Here is a 15,584-nt window from a genome sequence, read left to right on the forward strand (position 1 = left end):
TGCACATCTTATTTCCTAACACATGAGAAGCTACCATCCAGCATTTAAAGAGGAAGGGCTAGGGACACTCCCTGAGATTGATTAGTTTATAATCAATTGCCACCTCTGACATTTTTATGGAGAAAGTAATCTTTCTAAAGATGTGGTATTTGTCAACTGCTTTGAAGAACGATTTCTGAATAAAACCTGTTCTGAAATACCAGTGATTAAAAATCATTGTGACCGGAAACACATGAAGACAACAAATTTTGGTGTTAAATATCAGATGTCTCTAGGTTTTAAAAATAATCCTGGGGGAAAAAATGTAATTGTAATGTATACATGTAAGGATAACCTCCCCCTTGCTGTACAGTGGGAAAATAAAAAAAAAAAATCAAAAAAAAAAATCCTTTCTTTCTCTGTATCTTTCCTTTTAGTTTGTGTCCTTATGCTTGCATATTTTTAGATCGTTGTATTAAGAGTGTGCATCCTGCTTTGTATTCCGCCTTTGTTTTGGCAACAGGGGATAAAATAACAAGTAAGCAAAACAGAGTTCTTTTTTTAATATATCTGTAACTAAAACATCCTTCATAAAAATCACACAAGTAGGAGGAAAAAGAGTGTCTTATTTTGTAGAACTTGTATTAACCAAGCCGCATCAGAACAATAGTTACAAGTTTACCTCTTTTGCTCTTTCTGAATTTCCACTGTTTGAAAGATGCTTAGGTCTGTTTACAGAGCCCTTGGAATGTCTCATAGGTGTTTGGAACCCAGCAAGCTCAAGGGCCTTGTTCCCTGTCTCCGTCCATTTGGACCACTGTAACAACACACCACATACTGGGTGGCTTGTAAATAACAGAAATTTTTTTTCTCACGGGCTGCAAAGTCCAAGATCAAGGTGCTGGCAGATTTAGTGTCTGGTGAGGGCCCGCTGCCTGGTTCATAGATGGCTGTCTTTTCACCATGTCCTGACATGGCAGAAGGGACAAGAGAGCTTTGGCTCTCTCTCTCTCTTTTTTTTTTTAGGGCCACTCCTACAGCCTATGGAAGTTCCCAGGCTAGAGGTCAAATCAGAGCTACAGCTGCCAGACTATGCCACAGCCACAGTAGCTCAGGATCCAAACCATGTCTGCAACCTACACCACAGCTCATGGCAATGCCGGATCCTTAACCCACTGAATGAGGCCAGGGACCAGACTGCATCCTAGTTGAGTTTATTAACCACTGAGCCACATGGGAACTCCTGTGGGATCTCTTTTATAAGGGCATTAATCCCAGACATGAGGGCTCCACCCTCATGACCTAATCACCTCCCAAAGACCCCACCCCCTAGTGCCATAACTTTGGGGGTTAGGTTTCAACACAGGAATTTAGAGAGGACACTGCTCTTGTCTATGATACCCCCTCTGCCATTTTCTTCTGCTGCTCTGAACATAACTTCCCAGGCTCGGTTGACCAGCAAGCCCTGGGGAGGTCCTGCCCGGCCGCTGTGCTTCTGTCTCCTGCGGCCATAGGTCTGTCTCCCTTTGACCATGTTTGTTGCGCTGAGGTCATTCCTGTGTCTTTGATGAGGCAACAGTTTATCTACCTAATGTGAAGCAGAAAGAACCTCTTCCTTGGCTGTGGCGTCATCCGTTCTTAGCAGAGACTTAAGCAGCTTTCGAATTCTGCCTTCCTTTGGGTTTGTGGGAACAGCGTTCTGCCGCTTTCCAGGGATATCTTGTTTGACACTGGGAATAAGTCCAGACATTAGGGGCTTGTTATCACTCCGTATCCAGAGAAGCTCAGACTCTCAGCTGTGCTTGGACTTCGATACTGGGAACATGAATGGATGACGATAAGCATATGCTGAGTTTCGATCTTAGACTAGTTGGCAAAAACTTTGAGCTTCTTCTTCGATGTATCTAAACCAAGCACAGCTCCCAACCCTCAGAGACAGTGTGAGAGTGTAAAATAAAAGATTTAGGGGAGGCTGTGGCAGCAAATGCTAGCTCATGAACTCAGAGTTAGAAGCTGGTTGAGGCTTGAATGCATATGCACACGTGCTCCCCCACGGTGCTCCCAGGAGGGCTGGGGCAATAGGGTCCCCTCGAAACTCCTGTCCTTGGCTGTCCCTTTTGTCTGCCTTTCCACCACAGTGCCACCCTCATGACCTGATTGCTTCCGCTCAGGCCCCTGAGCTTGAAGATTGTTGATTCTCTCTCATCGATGGGCCTGGGGTGATAGAGGCGGCAGAGTTATTTCCACCACTGCTGCAATTCTATTATTTTGTACACTTTTTTTTAACTAAGGACCTAGCAGGGCTAGTGTTTGTCCTCTTGTAACTATAAACTCGTATCTCCCAGATGGAGAGCAATTATGTTCATGAACCTCCAAGATCTTGCCAAATAAAATTAGGTCATATAAACACACTTTTCTATAATTTATGTCATTAATCATTTTACCATCAATTTCTAGAAAAGAGCAGTAACTCCAAGATCGCTTGGGCCATCCTTTTATTTATTTTATTTTATTTTTTAAAATTTTTTTTGTCTTTTTGCTATTTCTTGGGCCGCTCCCTCGGCATATGGAGGTTCCCAGGCTAGGTGTCCAATCGGAGCTATAGCCACCGGCCTACGCCAGAGCCACAGCAACGCGGGATCCGAGCCGCGTCTGCGACCTATATCACAGCTCACGGCAACGCCGGATCTTTAACCCCTGGGCAAGGGACCGAACCCGCAACCTCATGGTTCCCAGTCGGATTCGTTAACCACTGCGCCACTACGGGAACTCCTGGGCCATCCTTTTAAATTGGACCCTTATGAGCTGAAGACTATCTTTTCTTGATCCTGGTAATTACTATGCATTTGATAACGCCACTTTTAAAACCAGATCTTGAAAACAACTGCCTTCCGAGCATTTACTCTGGAGTGTCCTAGACTTACGGCTTTGCCATACAGATCTATTTTGGTGCTTCTACTCCGAATGCAGTAGTGTGTATTACCTTTAAAATTTGCTTTGATTTTCTACAAGCACCCAATAGAAACATATGGACTATAAGACTTAGAAATAATTAGGCGACCACACATTCTTATTGATCTAAGACAGTCCTGGTACTTTGCCTTGGATGTCAGTATTAACAGGGTCTCGTTTTCATGCTCAAGTTATCCTGATTTGGACAATGAAGTACATGAGCGCCCTTGAAATGATGTCATTAATCATTGGCTCTAATCAGAGGTTGACTCGAGGCAGAACACTCTTCTTAGAGTGTTATTTTCAGGGTCAGGATTCTTCCATCTCTGTTTTATGCTATTTCCCTGAACACTGATTCTATGACATTGAGCAAGGACATAACCTTATGCCTTGCCTGTGTCTTCCTGTGACTCTTCCTCCATTTCTCTGGGGATTGAAGAGTCTTTAAATCAGAACTTTTAAAGAATTCAATAGGGTGCCCCAGTTGTGAAAGCTTCAGGTGAGGAAGTTGTTTCTGTCTTTCGGCAGAATCTGCGCTCAAGGCAATTGGCGAGTATTTCAGATGGGCCAGGCTGCCCTCCGTCGGTGAATCACCCCTTGCGCAGCCATCCCCAGCCCTGGCATGCGGTTGCTGCTGTAGCCATACCCTCATTATCCCCACCCCTCGTCCAGAAGATTCCACCCTCAGGTACCTGAAGAAGAGGGAAGCATTGGAACGTGGGTGTGGAATCCCAATCCGTATGATGCTGGCAAAGGGAGGGGCTTAGATGACCTTGATGGAAGATAATATAAGAAAAATTTTATATATATATATGACTGGGTCACTTCATTGTATAATAGAAATTGACACAATATTGTTAATCAACCATAATTTAATAAAAGATTTAAAAAAACCCAACAACCAAAACTTTGGTCATTTGCCCCAATTAAGACTTTCAGAATACCAGATCCCTTGTATGTTTCTAACTGGCTTAATTTGCTTCCTCGCTTTCTCTTGAACCTACCTCTTATAAGTAAACATTTGAAAGCCAGCTATACTATTCCTTTAGTTTCGTTTTCATTCACCTCTGAGAGTCCATACTTTTTTTCTTCTCTGTACACTGAAATTTCAGACCGTTGTTCCAAACATCACACAGTTCTGGTTCTACCTGGAGGAAATAGCCTGGGGGGCAAGTGTATCCTGGACAAAGATCCATCATCATTCAGGACAATGTCATTCTGCTCTGCCCGGATCCTCCTTACACTGAAACCTCAACAGAGGACCCCCAGATGCAATTAACCATACTAACAGAAGTCCAGCTTTTCCCAGCCTCTTTCTTCCCTGGTATTTCTGGAATGACTGCAGTGGTTAGTGGCACTGACCCTCTGCACAACTGAATATCCGTGTATTATTTATAGTTGGCCCTGTGACTAGGTACTTCCTTGGTATCTGGAGCTCTGCACCTGCAGATTGAACCAAACCAAGAATCGCATGGTGCTGTAGTATTTACTATTGAAAAAAAAAAAATCTGTGTATAAGAGGGCCCCTGTAATTTATGCCTGTGTTATTCAAGAGTTAACTGTACTCGCAGGCAGTTGAAGAACTCACATGCCCCTGTGTGGCTACCACTGGCCGTGGGGACAGCCTCCTGAGAGTTTACCATCAACTGTGAATAGCTTGCTCTGAATTTGGCAGAACGGGAACACGCCAGAGATCCAAATTTCACTCCCAGGGCTAGTTTCTTCTGTGATAGGCTTGAGGAAATGAGGTCTGGGTGGTGGCGGAGGGAATCTCCTAAGCAAGATTGTACCCCAGTGATTCTATAGGGAAGTGGCTCTTGTCCCTACCTCTAGGACAAGCTGGGTGGCCACTGCCAGCTCTGTGGAGGCCTGGCAGCCTTGCAGGGATCTGGCTAGCTGGACCCCCACTCCTGCCAGCCCCATTTCCCTGCTCTGTCACCCACCCCCACAGGGACAGATGACAGAGGCAGTACCCCTGGGAAGAGGGACTCCTGGTCTTCTCTCTGCCTTACCTTTTGTGCCCCACAGAAATATATCCTGGGCTCCAAGGGTTCTAAGTCCACCTTCTGGGTACCTGAGCTGGGAGGAGTTCTGAGACAGAGGCTACTAACCTGGTCCTTAGCCCTTGATGCCAAGGCCAGTCCGCTGCTCTTGGTTCCTTCCACCTACACAGCAAGGTTGTTTCAGGATTCTCACTTCTCCTTCCCAAATTCAAACTCAGACTCTTCACTCCCAATCCATCAGACAATTTGCAAAAACGTTGACCATCAGGAGGGATTTACGGTCTTTCAGAGGTCTTTTCTGGATCTTTCTTTCTTCCTTTCTCTCTCTCTTTATCTCTTCCTTCCTTCCTTCGTTTCTTTTCTGGGCTATACACACAGCATATGGATGTTCCCAGGTTAGGAGCAGTGGCCTCTGGCCTACACCACAGCCACAGCAACGCCAGATCTGAGCCGCATCTGAGATCTATGTTGCAGCTTGTGGCAATGCCGGGTCCTTAACCCACTAAGTGAGGCCAGGGATCGAACCCGTATCCTCATGGATACTAGTCAGGTTCTTAACCCACTGAGCCATGATGGGAACTACACTCTCTCTTTCTTAATTTATAGGTACATTAAGATTGTGGTCAGATACTCAAGAATTCTCAAGCTTTAACACAGATGGTCATGTTGGGTTGGGGACAAAGCCAATCTGCCATCTTTCTAAGTCTGGGCCAGCTCTCACCCAGCCAAAGCATCTTGTAATATATGATCACACTGAATATTCTTTTTTTAAAATAATATTTATATTTTTACTTAACTTCATGAACATCTTTGCATGACAATGTTTTTCTATAGTGTCATTTCTATGGCTGGAATATTTTGCTCATCTTCTATTATGAAACATTTATTTCCTTTTTTTTCACTATGATGAACAGTACTGCGATATAGATCCTTTTATAAACATCTTTACTTAAGATGATTTCCTAGAAGTAGAATTTGCTACACCAAACTAACAGCTTATGGGGCTTTACAAAGGGCTGTCAGTAGTCACCTAAAATAATTCAGGAGACATTCTCCTGTGACTTTTCTTTCAAATGGTCCATAAAACAATGCAATCAAGGCTTAGAATTGTTCTCTCTCTCTCTCTCTCTCCCTCTCTCTCTCACACACATTCTACTGCCTAATCTCTGAATAACAAATTAGGATGGTATAGTTGAGTTAAGTGATTTCTCTCAAAATATCTTTTATTGAATATATTTTTAATATGGGCTTTTCAGCAAAATATAATGACAGCTGTAATACTAATAATTGCCAGGACTATTTTCCCTAATTATCTGAGTACTTATGTGTCAAAGGAAGAGACTTTATATCCTTTCAAAAGAACAGCAAATACGGTGGGATTGAGAGTGGGGACCAAGCTGCATCTGAAAGGCCTCCGTTTTGTTGGGGACATGCCCTATAGAGGCTGGGAAGGGAAGGAAACTGCGGGGAGTAAGGCTGGCTATCCCCCCATCAGATTGTACGAAGTCTTAAGAATACTGTGTCTCCATGATGAGCGATGTTTGTCATTTTGGCTTTGAGTTCATCTCCTGGCACCCTCTTCTAACCTTCTCATACATCCTATAGTATTTTGGCTCTAGACTTGTGACATTTTGTCTTTTTCCCTGAAGGCGCAGGGGGAGTGAGGAACCATCTGCACTTGTCCTCAATACTGTGTTTAAGAGATAAAGAAGCAATTACTTCTCTCCTCAGGCAGGCTTTTTCCATCCAGCCTCTGCCTTGATCTCTCTTTCGTAAACAGTAAAAGCGAGGCAGCAATGCTGCTGCCAGAGCAGCCTGTGGCTGGCAGCTTCCCCTAGCTACGCAAGCCTAAAGGCTGTGTTAATAGAAATGCAGCAAATAAAATACCAATCCCTTTGTGTTTGGCAAGTCTTTGTTCTGCAAACATTTCCTACACATTAGGCGTGGGACGCTGGGCCCCGATGTTGAGATTCAGGGCTAAAAAGACTGCACCACATTTAAGGAACTCAGACAAGGGAGGCAGATGTGGCAACAAACGATTGTCATGTGATGATATAATTGTTTTAATGAGTGTTTGCTCCAAGGGCAGGAGGTGGTCAAAGAGATGGAACACTTGGGCAAATGGTCAGTGAGGTCTTGGAGGATCAGTGCGGGTTCGCCCAGGAGCTAGTGGATGAGGGAATTGCAGGCAAGGGAACGTGTACGGAGCCATGAAACTCTACTCGTGCACAGTGTTGGGTGACACCTCAAGTGTTCAAGTTTTGCTATTAAAATATGAGGAGTGGGAGTTCCCACTGTGGCTCAGTAGAAACGAATCTGTCTAGGATCCATGTGGATGCCGATTCTATCCCTGGCCTTGCTCGGTGAGTTAAGAATCTGGCGTTGCTGTGAGCTGTGGTGTAGGCCGGCAGCTGTAGCTCTGATTTGACCCCTAGCCTGGGGACCTCATATCCGCGGGTGTAGCCCTAAAAAGACAAATATATATATATATATATATATATATATATATATATATATATGGAGATGAGGAATGGATGGGCAGGAGTGGTTAGAGGAGTGGACAGGAACCGGTGATGAGGAGATCTTATTTGTCACATATGGGAGAAACTAATTGTCCCCCAATATTTGTTTTCTCCCTTCTTCAGTTAGTAATAGACATTTTTACTAGGCATATAACTGCTTAGATTAAGGACTCTATTTCTTAAACTCTCTTAAAGACAGTTGTGGCCGGTAACTAAATTCTGTAAACAGAGTGTCACCTGGCTCCAGGGGTTCTGCCCCTAGGCCCTTAAAGACAGTGGAGCATGAGTGCATCCTTTTTGTTGGTTTGTTTCGTCTTTGTCCCTTTCCCCATCCGAAGTCTAGAAAGCAAATAATGTCAACCACAAAGAACAAGACAGAAAGCCTGGCCCCTGATGCCATGGAAAACCTTCCAACCCCAGACCACCTACCCAGATTTCTATCTGAAAGAGAAATGAATTTCGACTTTGTTTAAACAATTATTTTGTGTTTTCTCTCTCTTGCAAACATAGCAGATCCTAATTAATACATTATGCAAATGAATTTAGATTTCATCTGTTGCTGATGGGGAGTCACTGAGGAATTTGAGTGGGAAATTGGTGGTAGTTGAGTTCGCAACGTGGTTGGAGTTGCATGTGGCAACATCTCTGAAGACCCCGTGGTGGATGGATCAGGATGGCACAGATGAGCGGTGGGTGGAGCCACATGTTCATTTAGTGGGTTTTGCCCTGGGTCAGCTTGGTTAAACTGGAATTGACTTCCCCAAATCCCCTTTCCTGTGTGTTCTCGGGATTGGCCTCAAGAGAAAGATTTGGAAGAGGAAAGTGAAGCAGCAGCCATGTTTACATGGAAAGTGAACATAGGTCGGGCACTGCTGCTGCTGCCAGTTCCCCTTCTTGGCACAGGGTCAGCGACTATTCAACTATTGCCGATTTCCTTGTTCAGCTCCTCTGAGTTCTGGGCCAGCTATGGATTGGATTCTGGATAAAGGGTGAAGGCTCGGAGGTGATGGGAAACTGACGAGCCTCCCAGTTTTCCTCTTAGGTTCCAACCTAGCCTTGGATTCCATTTTGTCCTTGCTCTCCCACTTCCTGTCCCTCTTTCCTTCCCAACTACCTGCCCTGTTGACTTCAAATCAGCACCAAATGAAGAAGCAACAACTGTACATAAACTCTTTAATCAGTTCCCCAAGTTGCATATGGTCAAATCCCTATAACAAGTCTCTTATCACGCTGAGTGGTTCTGCTTTTCTGATTGAACCCTGGCTGATGTTAAGTGTGAAGATGGTGAGGGCAAGGCTGTGAATTTATTTACCACGGTGTCCTGAGCATCTAAAAGAGTGCCTAGAAGATAATAGATGCTCAGTGGCTATTTTTGCATGAGAACACTGAAGAGGATACATGTGAGAGAGCTTGGGGAGGCAGAATTAATAGGACTTAGTTATTGCTTGGATGAGGAACTGAGAGAGAAGGGTGAAACCAGCAGAATCCTCATGGTTGTTGCTTTTGGCAACTAGGTGAAGATGATGCTGTATGCTAAGATAGGGAACCCCGGGAGGGAGAGTGGTGTGGGGTGACTTTTCCAAAAGGGCTCTTCCTAGGATGATAGAGTTGAATGCACAATGGGGTAGCTCTTATGCGCAAATGCTTGTATTCATAGAGAATCCTTGCAGTTGTAGGACTGGAGATTGAATCAGGCAGACTCTGCAGTTCGTTTTGGCCTTAGAATCCTGTGATAGTGGGGAGAAGATAATGACTGCTGCTTTGTATATACTGAGTTTGAGAAGACGGGGCTATTGCTTTTGGAGATATGTAGCAAACTGAAATTCAATTCATACCTCAGAGGGATCTAGGCTGGGGATTTAGTCTGGAGAGTCATTTGTGTCACAGCAGTAGTTGAAGCAATGGGCATGATTCAAACAGTTTAAAGGTGGTTAAGAGACCAGACTGGAGCCTTAGGGACCAGCAACACAAAGAGTTGGCAGGAGAAAAGGAGTCTGCCAAGGACACTTTAGAGTCATCAGTGATGTAGCCAGTGAGCCAGAGAGCAAGGTTCAAGAGACTGAGGGAGGAGATGGCATTAAAGGAGAAGCACCAAATGCTGAGAAGCATTACTAGGCACCAAATAACGTAAGTGGATGAGGCTTAGAAGTATTTCTAGAAAGTGTCCTTTCTGTGACGCCCTGGGGTGAGAAGCCAGAGTCAAGTGAGTTGGGGAGTGGATGGATGTTGGAAAGTATGCTTTTTTTGAAGCTTGGCTGTGAATGAAAAGAGAGGTTTGGGTTAGGAGTGAAAAAGCATATGAGAACCGGACAGAGAATTGTTGGAAGAGGACAGTGGGGTTTAAAATTTCAGAGTGGGAGCTGTTCTGAATGACGACTGGGTCTGCATGTGAACTTGGAAGTGGGCGGCTGAGGGGGAGTAGAGATGAAGTCCCTTGAGTTGAGATCAAGGAAGCGGAGGCCAAGATGTAGAAACCCAGTTAATGTGGGCATTGGTGCCCTAGACAGGGAGGACAAGACGGTGAGAAAAAACGATAACCCCACATTCAGGACAAACATGAGGGAGTTGACCAGAGAGTGGCATATTGCAGGAAAGAAGAAGTAGTTGTCTTTCTCGGAGGGTGTGGGTTTCAAAGGACCATGAGGTTATTTGTTCATTCACCCCTCAATAGTAAGTGCCTACCCCAGTGACCTGGCAGCACTGGTGGAGCACGACTAGGGGAACCACCTATGGAGTGATAAGTGGGGTGCAGGAGATAAAACATCTTCCAGTAGGAAGGACTGAGTCTGCAGAAGGAATCAGGATTTCCTCAGTGATTTTTAACCCTGACTTCACATTAGAATTCTCTGGGGAGCTTTTAAAACACACCTAGGTCCCATGCCAGGGCAACTCTATCGGAATCTCTGCCAGCATCGCCAGTGAAACAGCAGCAGCAGCCGTAATTTTCAACACCCCTGGGGATTGCCATTGCACAGTCAGGTGAATCACTGATGAGCAGGAAGTTCTTGGGAATAAAGAGGCTGATGGGGGACTCCAGGAGCCCCAGGAGCCAGAGGTGCAGGGTGGGGGTGGGGGTGAGGTGCTGAGTGGCACCTGCCCTGGGGACCAAGGGGGCAGGCTGGATAGTGGGGCTCCTGGATCCGGGGAGCTCTGATTGTTGGCGCTGGAGCCTTTGGCTGGTGGGCAGGAAGCTGCGTGGGGCCCAGCTACCGAGCATCTTCTCGTGGCCTGTAGCTGGGCGCCGGGCCAGGAAGGGAGGTGGGCCCCAGCCTTATTGCCCCTGGGAGGCTACTTCTAGTACGTTCTATCCTCAGGCCTCAGTACCACATTTGAAAAGTGCCATGAGAAACTGGGGCCTGTCTTGCGAGGGCAGACAGGAAGGAGGCAGTTCAGGAAATCATGTCACATGAGGAATGAAAGCAGAAACCGGGAAACAGCAGAAGAAAAACCCTTGAGTGCCTCCGACAACGGTCATGAGGGAGTTGAGAGGCTGTCCTGCAGAAGGGGGATTCGACGGACTGGGTTGAGCTCCAGAAGACAGGCTGGAGAGGAGGAATTTCAAGGGAAGAAGAGTGCATCTTGGTTTAAAAGAAGACATTCCTAACAACCAGCTTCCACCGCATTTGAAAGCGTCACGTACGAAGTGGGGCATTTTTCTAGAGTTTACCGACAGGCTGGAAGGCCAGATCATTAAATCGTTTCAGAACATCATAGCCGTACTCTGGGTCGGAGGCTGGAGAGCATATTCTTGACGGGCTCTCCCTAGTCCTAGATTCTTGAAAATCCCTCCATATGAACATGAAAGACACATTTTTAAAAAACCGAAGAAAAAATCCTTGGTGTGTGTGGGCCATTGTCTCGGGAAAACAGCGTTAGATTCTTCTTTTACGTCTTGCATTGCATTTGGGAAATACAGGTGACAATGTTAAACTATTCAAGGTGGCAGGGTTTTTTTTTCTTTCAATTAAAAAGCAAGGGCTTCCTTCATTATATATATTTATAGCTTAGCACCTTAATAGCAATGGTTATGGGCGCTGACATTTTCAGAACAATCTATTAGTTAATGCTAACCGTGTTTCTGTTTAAGTAGGTCAGTGTTTTGACAGGAGAAACTTGGAAAAGAGAGAAATCTATGTGATTTGAGGAAGGTCATAGCTTAAGTCAGCAATTCAGCCCCAAATAACCAATTGCCGTCATTTGACAGGTGTACGTCTGCAACAGCGAGCCCAGCTGAACACATAATACAGAGCATCTGGATAAATATAGTTCCCATTCAGATGGATTTCCACATAAACCAAGGCAGATGACAGTGAATAAGAAAGGAGATGACCTGAGTTCTTTAGGGAGAGGGGGTGGCTGTAACCTCGTTTTCCATTGCTGGGTTCTTTAAGATCTTGTGAAGAAACGACATTACAACTTTAAAAAAAAAATGGCTCTACTGTAAACGTGTTTGAAACTTTGGATTAAAAAAAGGTTTTCAAGGAATAAGTTGTCAAAAGCTGGAATGAAATGACAACATAGGAATGGCTTGAGGAGGAGGTAGAAGGGGTGATTATGAGATGATTTTAAGGAATTAGATGCAGAAACTCTCATAGCTGCCCAGAGCTGCAAACCATACAGGATGGGAGCTGGAAGGGTAGCAACTTGGCTACAGGTTGTATGATGGCAATTACATGTCATCCTAGAATGGGGAGAACTGTCGAGACAGTAAATAAGTGGTTGCCAGGGGCTTGGGGGCGGGGAGAAATGACACATAGGTGGAGCTCACGGAATGTTTAGGGTGATGAAACTATTCTGTGTGATGCTGGGATGAGTTATACATGATACCATGCATTTGTCAATGCCTGTTACAGCTTTCCAGCTCCACATGTGATCTTTAATATATGCAAATAAAAAAATTCTCTAGGAGGTCAGGGGATCGTAGGAAAGATAACAGATGGTGACAAGAGAATCTGACTGTATTACAAGCCTATGAAACACTCTCATTGAAGGAAGGTGGGAAGTGTGCTGACTTAGCACCTTTGGAAATGAGGGGCGTCTGTGAGACCAAAGGCAGAAGGGCGTGCACGTATGTCCGGAACTCAAGTCAGAAAAGTTGTGTCTCATGGAGGTAAGTGTAAACAGTTCTGATGGTGCTGTACCCGTGTGTCGGAATCCAGCCATTAAGAAAACGCATGGGGAGTTCCCATTGTGGCGCAGTGGTTAACGAAATCGACTAGGAACCGTGAGGTTGCGGGTTCGGTCCCTGCCCTTTCTCAGTGGGTTAACGATCTGGCGTTGCCGTGAGCTGTGGTGTAGGTTGCAGATGCGGCTCGGATCCTGCGTTGCTGTGGCTCTGGTGTAGACCAGTGGCTACAGCTCCGATTCGACCCCTAGCCTGGGAACTTCCATATGCCGCGGGAACGGCCCAAAGAAATAGCAAAAAGACAAAAAAAAAAAAAAAAAAAAAAAAAGATAAAAGAAAAAAGAAAACACATGGTGCACATGGTGGGAACCATGTTTCTTCCTGTTGGAGTGGGAGAGTTCAGGAAAGGGAGATTTCAAATGGTAATGGATCAGGATTGGAGGCTTTGGGCAAAAACTCAGGTTAGCTTTGATACAGATGGTTCATATAGAAATAGGTATAGATTTGTACACACACACCCACTAAAGGGGTATGTCAAGTGTGCACAGAAGCCACCTGAAAGAGCTTCCCAATGGCCAAGCTTGAACATTTTAGCAACAAAATAAAGTGCCTTGAGGTTATAACCCAAAGCATAACATAAATTAAAATAAATATTCATGGATCCATACAGATATAAATAAACTCTTGAATAAATTAATAAATGGGGAGAGAGACAAATTTCCCATCCAGACAAACTCCAAATAAACGATGAGATCCTCCATCCTAAGGGAGGGAGAACATCAGCTCCTCTCCTTATTTCTGGACGTCCTTCCAAAGCATGCAACATGGAAAGAGGGGGTAAGGTAACCTTTCCCTGGAGCAACCTCACGGACACTCTCTAGGCTGGATGATCAAGGTCAACGGAAGTCATAAATCGTGTTGATCGGATGCACCCTTCATAGGCTGGGGTGAAAAGGGAACTTTACTTCTGTGCGCCTCCTCCCCCAAACTCATAATCCACAATCTAATGAGGCAAACATCGGACATCTTCCAATAGAGGGCCTCCCTGCAAAATACAAGGCTAGGATGCCTCAAAATTGTCAAGGGCATCAGAAACAAGTCTGAGGAGCTATCACAGCTAAGAGGGGCCTAAGGACACATGACAACTACATGCATGATGTGATATCCTGGACTAGAATAAGGGCATTCGGGAAAAACAAAGGAAATCTGAAGAAACTACAGATCCTCATTCGTAATGTATTAATATGGGTTCCGTAATTGTACCACAGGCACCAAACTAGTGTCAGATGTTAACGGGGGAGACTGCATGTGGGGAGCACACGTGTATAGTAATTCTCCGTATTTTATCACCTTAATTTTCTGTAAATCCAGAACTGCTCTAAAAAATAAAATCTATTAATAAATCGATAAGAAAAATTCCCAGCTCCCACTCCCCAGGTGATTCTGATACACATCAAAGTATGAAAACTTCTTATCTCAAAAACGCTCCAAAGCCAAGAGTAGCCTTATGTTCTAGACCTATTCATGGGTCAGTATTTTTTTTTTAATATGCTAAAAAAGCAAACATAAGATCTTTGTGAATTTTGCATATGTGGTTTTTCTGACAGCTGTCTCCTCACTGGATGGATCAGGTGCAACAAAAAGCTGTACGATGCTGCCATGGGAGGCAGGTTCCAGGTCATGGCAATGGTAACATGAGGCGTCATGGTTCCCGGGACTCCTTTTGTCCGTTTGGAATATATTTAAATTTTATCGACCAACTAGATTCCTTTATAATATAGTTGTCAAGGTGTTTATCAGGGTTAAATGTAATTACGTATTGAGATTTTTAGGTAAGTGCCATTACATCAGTGATAAAATCATTGTGGAGTTTAGGAGAGGCTGCAAATGGCTTGAGAGAACTGCTGGGTTACAGCTGAGTGTGAGTTATGGTTCGTGTGTGTGTTTGTGTGTGTGTGTTTGGGGGGGGGCATGCACTCTCAGCAAGCAGACAACAACAACAGCTGTTTGGTTACAGGATGAGGCAGGCCAATTGGGAATTACAGAATTATTATTTCTTTGCCCAGATCTTACTCAGAACTTCCTGGCTTCAGCAAGACTGGCCTGTGACGTGAGTGAAGAGAAATGGATGAGACGCTCCCTGATAGAAACAAGGCTCTCTGGACACGGTCTCTCCAGTTGGACTGAGCCACACGGGGTTTTGAGTATGCTTTTTATCTCACCATGAAAGATGTTTGAGAAATGCTGAGCAAGGCTGGCCATTGCATTTGCAGCATATCAGGGGCTGGTTACGACAGACGCTGGGTAGGAGAAAGATATGCGGACCTGGACACCATCAGTGATCCTCTCTAGCCTGCAGGTAACTAAAACCTGGGTGATCTGGAGCAAATCAATGACCCCGAGTCCCAGAGCCCAGCTGGGACCCAGCAATGAGGTTCCCTGGTTGCGGGACTCCAGCATCAGTCACTTTTTTGAAGCATCCAGGTGATTCTTTTTTTTTTTTTTTTTAAATAGCTCCTTTTTTCATTGTTAAATGTTTTATTGAAATATAGTTGATTTACAAGGTTGTGATAATTTCTGCCGCACAACAAAGTGATCCAGTCATACATAGACCTGAGTTTCGGCAGATGATTGACCGTCAGCTGTCCCAGCTCCTTCCCCTGTTGCTGACGTTTTTCCTTAAAATTTTTTCCTCTAAGTATGATCATTGTCCTGCATCAACAGACATCTGCAGTCTTAAGTCCAGGATCTGGAATGATACATCTGGCCCAGGGCTGGCACTTCCCACCTCCCAGGTCTAGTTAGAACCATGTGTCCGTCCCTTACTGCTCTTGCCTTATCATTGTAATGAACTGCTTGCTGTTGAAAAATATGTGCTGGCGGTTTGCCTTCTCTAGGCCCCTTTTGTTCATTGCTAACAGCTGGGTATCACTCTAATTAGAATGAGTGTTGACTTTCTTTTCAGTCCTGTAATTTACGGTGCAGAAGCTGCCAAGTTGAGGT

At 44.8% G+C, this 15,584-nt stretch overlaps 1 long non-coding RNA gene across 2 annotated transcripts in view; it reads left to right on the forward strand.

The window, feature by feature from the left end:
* The window catches only part of LOC106510205, an 88,637-nt gene that overhangs the window by 46,020 nt on the left and 27,033 nt on the right, over nucleotides 1-15,584 (forward strand). For both annotated transcript variants that reach the window (XR_002343538.1, XR_002343539.1), the window contains exon 2: nucleotides 14,648-14,940. This is a non-coding gene — a long non-coding RNA (uncharacterized LOC106510205). The remainder of the gene's footprint in view (nucleotides 1-14,647; nucleotides 14,941-15,584) is intronic.

The sequence above is a fragment of the Sus scrofa genome, chromosome 4 (genome assembly GCF_000003025.6).
Source record: "Sus scrofa isolate TJ Tabasco breed Duroc chromosome 4, Sscrofa11.1, whole genome shotgun sequence".
NCBI classification, from domain to species: domain Eukaryota; kingdom Metazoa; phylum Chordata; class Mammalia; order Artiodactyla; family Suidae; genus Sus; species Sus scrofa.